Here is a 6342-nt window from a genome sequence, read left to right as displayed (position 1 = left end):
GCCATGATGGGCTAACTGAGCCCATGTGGTCACACAGGAAGCCGGAGCCCTGCTAAAGCTACTTAGACTTCACTTTCAGGAAGTGAGGAGCCATGGAAGACTCTGCAATGATGAAATTTGTGCTTCGAAGAGCCCTTTGGCTGCTGTGGAGGTGGAGGAGATAAGATAAAGGCCACCCCTGAGGAGGCTGCTGGTGTAGTCCTGGCTTGGCTCAATGAGATGGACAAGGCATGAAGGGACGGCCAAGTGAGAGAAGCTGAGGAGGTGAATAGGTATGGTTTGGATGTCAGGGACAGAGGCCCAGAAAGAGAGAAGCATCAAAGACAGGATTCACATTAGGCCAGGGAGTGGTGGGTACAAGAGAAAGCACTCAGGCAGATGCCACACTGACCCCTGTGGGACTTCCATGTGATCCAAAAGGAGAAAGATCCTGGGTGTGCAGCTGGCAACTGATGCCATGAATGTGGAGGACTCAGAGGAGCAATGCCTAGGACCTGGAGAACAACTGCAGTCACAGGGTGAGCAGAGGAAGAGAAGTCTGCAAACCAGACTGAGAAGGGTGGCTGGGTAGGTGGGGAACCAGGAGAGCAGTATCTTTCCAGAAGGCAAGCAAAGCCCTCAAGACCAGGTGTCCCAGGAAAGTGTCCTTTGAAACAGGCAGTTACAAGTTGATGGTTGGGTGGGGAATAGGGCAGTAGCCAGGTGGTGGAGGATAATGGAGCACCACAGGGAGGGGGTGGAGGCAGCGAGACAGTGAAGCAGCTTAGGCCAGCTGAGGCCTGGAGAGGGGCCTTAAGGAAGAGGGGAGGGTGTGTGCCCACACCCCATGTTCTAGGCAGGAAAGGGTAGAGCCTGCCACAGGTCTACAAAAGGAGCAGGGAGGGCCCATGGCTGTCTGTCTCTGGGTCAGGCCCACCCCTGTCGCCCCTTCCCCCTCCTGCTGCCTTCCCTCCAAGGGCCTCCCACTTTGCTGTCGCCCTGCCAAGGTACACACCAGCCCAGCCACTCCTTGGTGGGGCCTCTCGCCCACCCCCACCCCCAGAGCCTGGACCCACTCCATCTCACCCCTCAGATTAGAGGGGTTGCCAAGGGCCTTTGGATTTAGCCTCCTGGCCTGGGCCAGCCCAGGGGAACTACTGCAAAGCCAGGCTGGGACGCTACCTGAGGAAGGGGAGGAGCTGAGTGGCAAGGTGGCTAAGAGGACCCTGGCAGGGGGTGGAGAGCTGGGACACTACCCCAGAGCTAGTGTGGAAACTAGGTCCTGAATAGGGATCAGATGAGGGCCTGAGCTTTCAGGGAGGGAATGGGAACAAACCAGCAGAGGCAAATAATGACAGCAAAGACCCTGAAGTTAGACTGCCTGAATTCAAATTCAAGTGCCACCACCTACCACAAGTGCCCTTGAACAAATTACTTAGCCTCTTGTGCCTCAGTTTCCTCATCTGAAAAGCTCTGGTAGACTGTTGTAAGGATCATATTTGTTAATCCACATAGAACACTCAGCTCTGTGAGTGTGAGCTGCTCCTAGAGAGGGGAGGGAGGGCACAGTGGAGTGAGACTGGTGAAGTGGGCAGACAAGTGAAGGGCACACTGTCAGGGCACATGGGGAATGGGCTCCCATGGAGTCCATACACACACACACCCATTCAAATATAAATGCAGCCAGTACCCCTCCCCCACAACCCCCCCCCTCCCCCCCGCCTTAGCTGCCACCCCTAAGTCTCCTGATTTACTACCCTTTCATCTCTCCTGAGCCTTGAGCCTGGGTCTATACACTGTTCCCAGTACCCCCTTTTTTCTCCCCTGCCCAATGCCTTACAGAAAGACAAGCCCTCTCTCTCTCTCTCTCTCTCTTTTTACAGTACTGGGGTTTGAACTCAAGGCCTACACCTTGAGCCACTCCACCAGCCCTTTTTTGTGTTGGGTATTTTCAAAATAGGGTCTTAGAAACTATTTGCCTGGGCTGGCTTCGAACAACAATCCTCCTGATCTCTGCCTCCTGAGTAGCTAGGATTATAGGTGTGAGCCACCAGCACCCAGCCTCCTTCTGCTTTCAAGCAGCTCTGGGACACCAAACCTGGGCCCTGCCCCATCGTAAATTCCTGTGGCACCTAGTGTTTCCTGGTTGTGAGAAGCCTCCCAACCCCAGGTGAGCCCCAGCTCCCCAGGCCCCAGTAGAGGCTGAGACAGCCTTCCTGTATGGTCTCCTTGTCTATCAGCCATTTGCTCTGTACATCTCAAGGCAGGAAATGAGTATCCTGGAGCCAGAGGCTGTGAACTGTCCCAAGGCTCACCTCTGGGCTAGGCCAGGCTAAACTTCTAGTCAAAATGCGCACCCCAACTGCCAAGAGTTTCCACCTTTAGTCTGTCTCTGGTGATGTCTGGATGTCAGTGGGTCTACTCAGCCTGTGGTTACCTACTATATGGCCTCAGGCAAGTTGCCTCCTGTCTCTGAGCTTTCATTCCTTCAGACACAAGTCTGTTCCAGGCCTGAGCAGGGGTATCGGATGGAGTGAGTCTCAACCAGACAAGGCACAGAACTGTCTTAGCTCAGCTCCTAGCAGCGTCAACACTGGAACTGGCATTGTAGTTCAGGGAGCAGGGTCAGGAGTCAAGCAGACCTGGGTTTGAAGCCTAGATCTGCCTCTCTGTGACTGTGGACACATGACCTCATTTCTCCAAGCCTCAAATTCCTGCTCTATAAATGGGAGATAACTACAGTGACAGTCCCTAATGACAACAGCTAACACTCACAGGGCATGCCAGGCACTGTTTTGAGCTAACTTTTTTTTTTTTTTTCAGTACTAGGGCTTGAACTCAGGGCCTTCACCTTGAGCCACTCCACCAGCCCTATTTTGTGTGTGTGTGAAGGGTTTTTTGAGATAGGGTCTCACAAACTATTTGTCCAGGTTAGCTTCAAACCACAACTCTCCTGATCTCTGCCTCCTGAGTAGCTAGGATTATAGGCATGAGGAACCAGCGCCCAGCTTGAACTAACTTTATAGGGATGAATTCATTTAATCACTACACTGACTCTTTGAAATTTGTATTATTATTGTCCCCACTTTGTAGATGGAAAACTGAGGCTCTGTTAGTCACACACTTAGGAAGTGAGTGAGCCAGGATTTGACTTCAGGCAGGCTGGCTCCCCAAATCTTCCCCGTTAGCACTGTGCTATCCGGTCTCTTAGAAGAGGCAGTGAGTCTCCACCATGTGAGAGTGCAAGGATAAAACCATTGGTAAACCAGGAAGGAGGTCTCCACCAAGAACTCAATCATGCTGCCGCCCTGATCTCAGACTTCCAGCCTCCATAACCGTGAGAAATAAACGCCGTTTAAGCCAGACAAAGAATAATAAAAAGCTTAATATAAGCCTGGCACATAGTAATGGCTCAAAAATAATCAAGCTTTGAATAATAATAAATGTCAGTAACCATTACTACTAACATTTAATAATAGTATGTTCGTAATCCTTATTACTGTTACCATTATTCTCCCATTCCTTCTAAATTTCTATCTTGTTCTATCAATAAGGAAAACTCTCTGGCTCCAGCCACCCCAGTTGGTACCCAGAGAGGACCTGGATGGGACCTTCCCCTGGTCACACTTCTGTCTGGCAAGTGGAGGGGAGGGATGTTTGCACAGATGTGTGGCCAGGGCATGCAAATAGTCTGGGGGCAGGGTGTGGTGCTGATAAATTCCTGCTTCACCAGGGCCCACCCCTGACTCCCACATCTGCTAGAGGACTGGACTCCTAGTTCTGAGATCCCTGGGAAGTCCTTCCCTCTGTCTAGCCGACCCCCTTCCTCCATTTTGGTTGCTAGGGGCATCTCCTCCAGATCTGGTGAAATGGAAACCCTTTCTGCAACCCCCACCATTTTCCTCACTTCCACCCCAGGGGATCCCTCAGCTCAATCTTCAAAAATCCCAGTAATGCAGTGGAAATTAAAGTTACCTTAACTATTCTAATCTTATAACAATTTTGCTTCAATCAACATCTAAATGTGACCACATGTGCCCAGACCACCCAGTGGCCAGTGGGTGGGGGGTGAGATCTTGGGGGGAATGTAAGGCAGAGGGCTGCTCTCAGGACTGGCCTGGCTCTGGAGGGGATTGCTGGGGTAATGATCTGATGGTCTCTGCATTTTCCTGGCCTTGCACACTGAGCAACCCGCCCTCTCTTCACCTTCCCTAGAGCAGCCTTATAATCTCCCCAACAACTAGACCATTGTTCTGGGGCAGGGCTGGAGGGTGGTGATGGCCCTACAGATACAGGGAGGACGGGCTGGCTTCATGGGAGTTGTACAGGGCTCTTCACTCACAAGGGCTTGGTTTATTGCTCTGCTAGTCATCTTGAAAATCAGAACAATTTCTCAACAAATGACTCCTCATTTTAATTTTGCACTAGCCCCCCAGAGTATGTAGTTGGTCCTGTGGCCCTGCGCACACGCCCCCATTTCTATGGGCCCTCCCCACCCCATACTAATGCTCAGTCAACACCCCGTCAGTAAACATTACTGAGCACCTACTTTGTGCTGAAAAGCTGTAATAGATGCTTGGGATACATCTCTGACTTCACAAAACTACCATCCCCACACACTCAGACACTCACATATCCACACAGTTTTGCAACTAACTGACAATTAGGGAATGCCCAGTATGTGCCCAAAACAGCCAGCAAGGGAAGCATAATTGTTCCCATATTCCAGATGAAAAAACTGAGGCTCAGCATTCAAATAATTTGTTCAGTGCCATATAGCTAAGTAGGAGAGCCAGGATTTGCTTGTCCCTCATTTTCAACCTCTCTTCTCCTCCCCCACCTCGCAGTCGGCTACTTCTCCATGCACTGAAGCTCCTAGCAGGGATTGTGGAGTCTAGGTCATCTCCATGTCCCCAGCCCCTCCCACAGGTCTATATTTTTGCCAAATTAAAGAATTCACAGGACTGGAGGTGTGACTCAAGTGGTAGAGCTCCTGCTTTGCAAGTGCAAAACCCTGAGTTCAAATCCCAATCTCACCAAAAAAAATTTAAAAATTAAAAAAAATAAAGAATTCACACCAGACATGCTTCCAAAGAACACAAGGAAACACACCCAGTGAAATGCAAAAACATGAATCTGTAACATGTGACGTACTGGATAGAGCTAGGTGTTCGAGTCTTGACTATTCAGGTTCAAGTCCTTAATCTACCATGTACAGGCTGCACACCTCGGTTTCCTCACTTGCAAAATGGGAATGGTGGAGCGTCGTGGTGGCTGCTCAGTGAGAAGTGCATGTGAAGTGCTTAGGCTTGCCCTGCGCACAGCTGCCCTGAGACACACAGTAGTTACTGTTGTGGATAACATTTGTCCGCATCATTGTGCTCCTCTGCCTGTGTGCACTGTCCTGCCAGCCCTCCTGTAGTCTAGCTCAGTGGAGATGCCCTTGTAGCTGACAGTCCTGGCAGAGCCAGCTGAAAGGAAAGAGCAGCTGCTTTCCTGCATACCCCTGGGTGAGAGAGCACTGCTGTTTGCCAGCTCTGGGCTTTATCAGGGAAATCTTCTTGGAGGAGGGCTTCTCCACCAGAGCTAGGTAAGGCAGCCCAGTCTAAGCAAGAGGATGCTGCCCTATGCGCCTTGGTTCCCTGCTGTGCAACTTACAACACCTACCCCCAACCTCTGCTGCAGTGACCCCCACCCCTTTCCCCACAGTAGAAACCTTCCTCTCTCCTGCCAGAGTGTAAATTGCCCCCAGGAATGTGCTGTATCCCATGGCTCCCATGGCAATGGCCAGCAGCTGTCCTGGGGTCGGGCCTGGCCCTACATCAAAGGCTTAGGATCTGTAACAGTGCGTCTCCTCGCCTGCCACCACCTCCCCTCAGCAGCTCTCCCTCCCACCAGCCTTTGGCTTCTAGGGAACAGCACATGGTAGCACTTAAGCCCTGGGAGGATGGAGGATGCTTTTCCTGCACCCCCACCTCCCACCAGCCACAATGGACTTCTTGTTAGGAGACTATTTTAATTTCACTTAATGCGATTTTAGGTCCTGGGGCCTCTGTTGCCACTGCTTCTTGGACCTGGATGCCCAGTACAAACTCAGGGGAGGCCAACCTCCAAGGAGAAGGTGTAATCGGAATATGGAAACTTCACTGGGGTTGGGGATCTGGGGCAGGAAGGGGGCTGTTACATCAGTAGGCTGGGGATGGGGCCCTGGACTCCACTCAGAAAGTAAGGAGGGATGGTTAGGGGAGGGCTCAGAGCTGGTTTGTACAACTCAGGAGGCCAGCATGAGAGTTTGGTGTGTGAATGGGCCAGACATCCTTGGCAAATGCACTCTTCTAATGCCCTGAGTTCAGTAGCCAGGCA

This window comes from Castor canadensis, chromosome 7 (genome assembly GCF_047511655.1).
Source record: "Castor canadensis chromosome 7, mCasCan1.hap1v2, whole genome shotgun sequence".
NCBI classification, from domain to species: Eukaryota; Metazoa; Chordata; class Mammalia; order Rodentia; family Castoridae; genus Castor; species Castor canadensis.
This window is presented reverse-complemented; position numbering follows the sequence as displayed.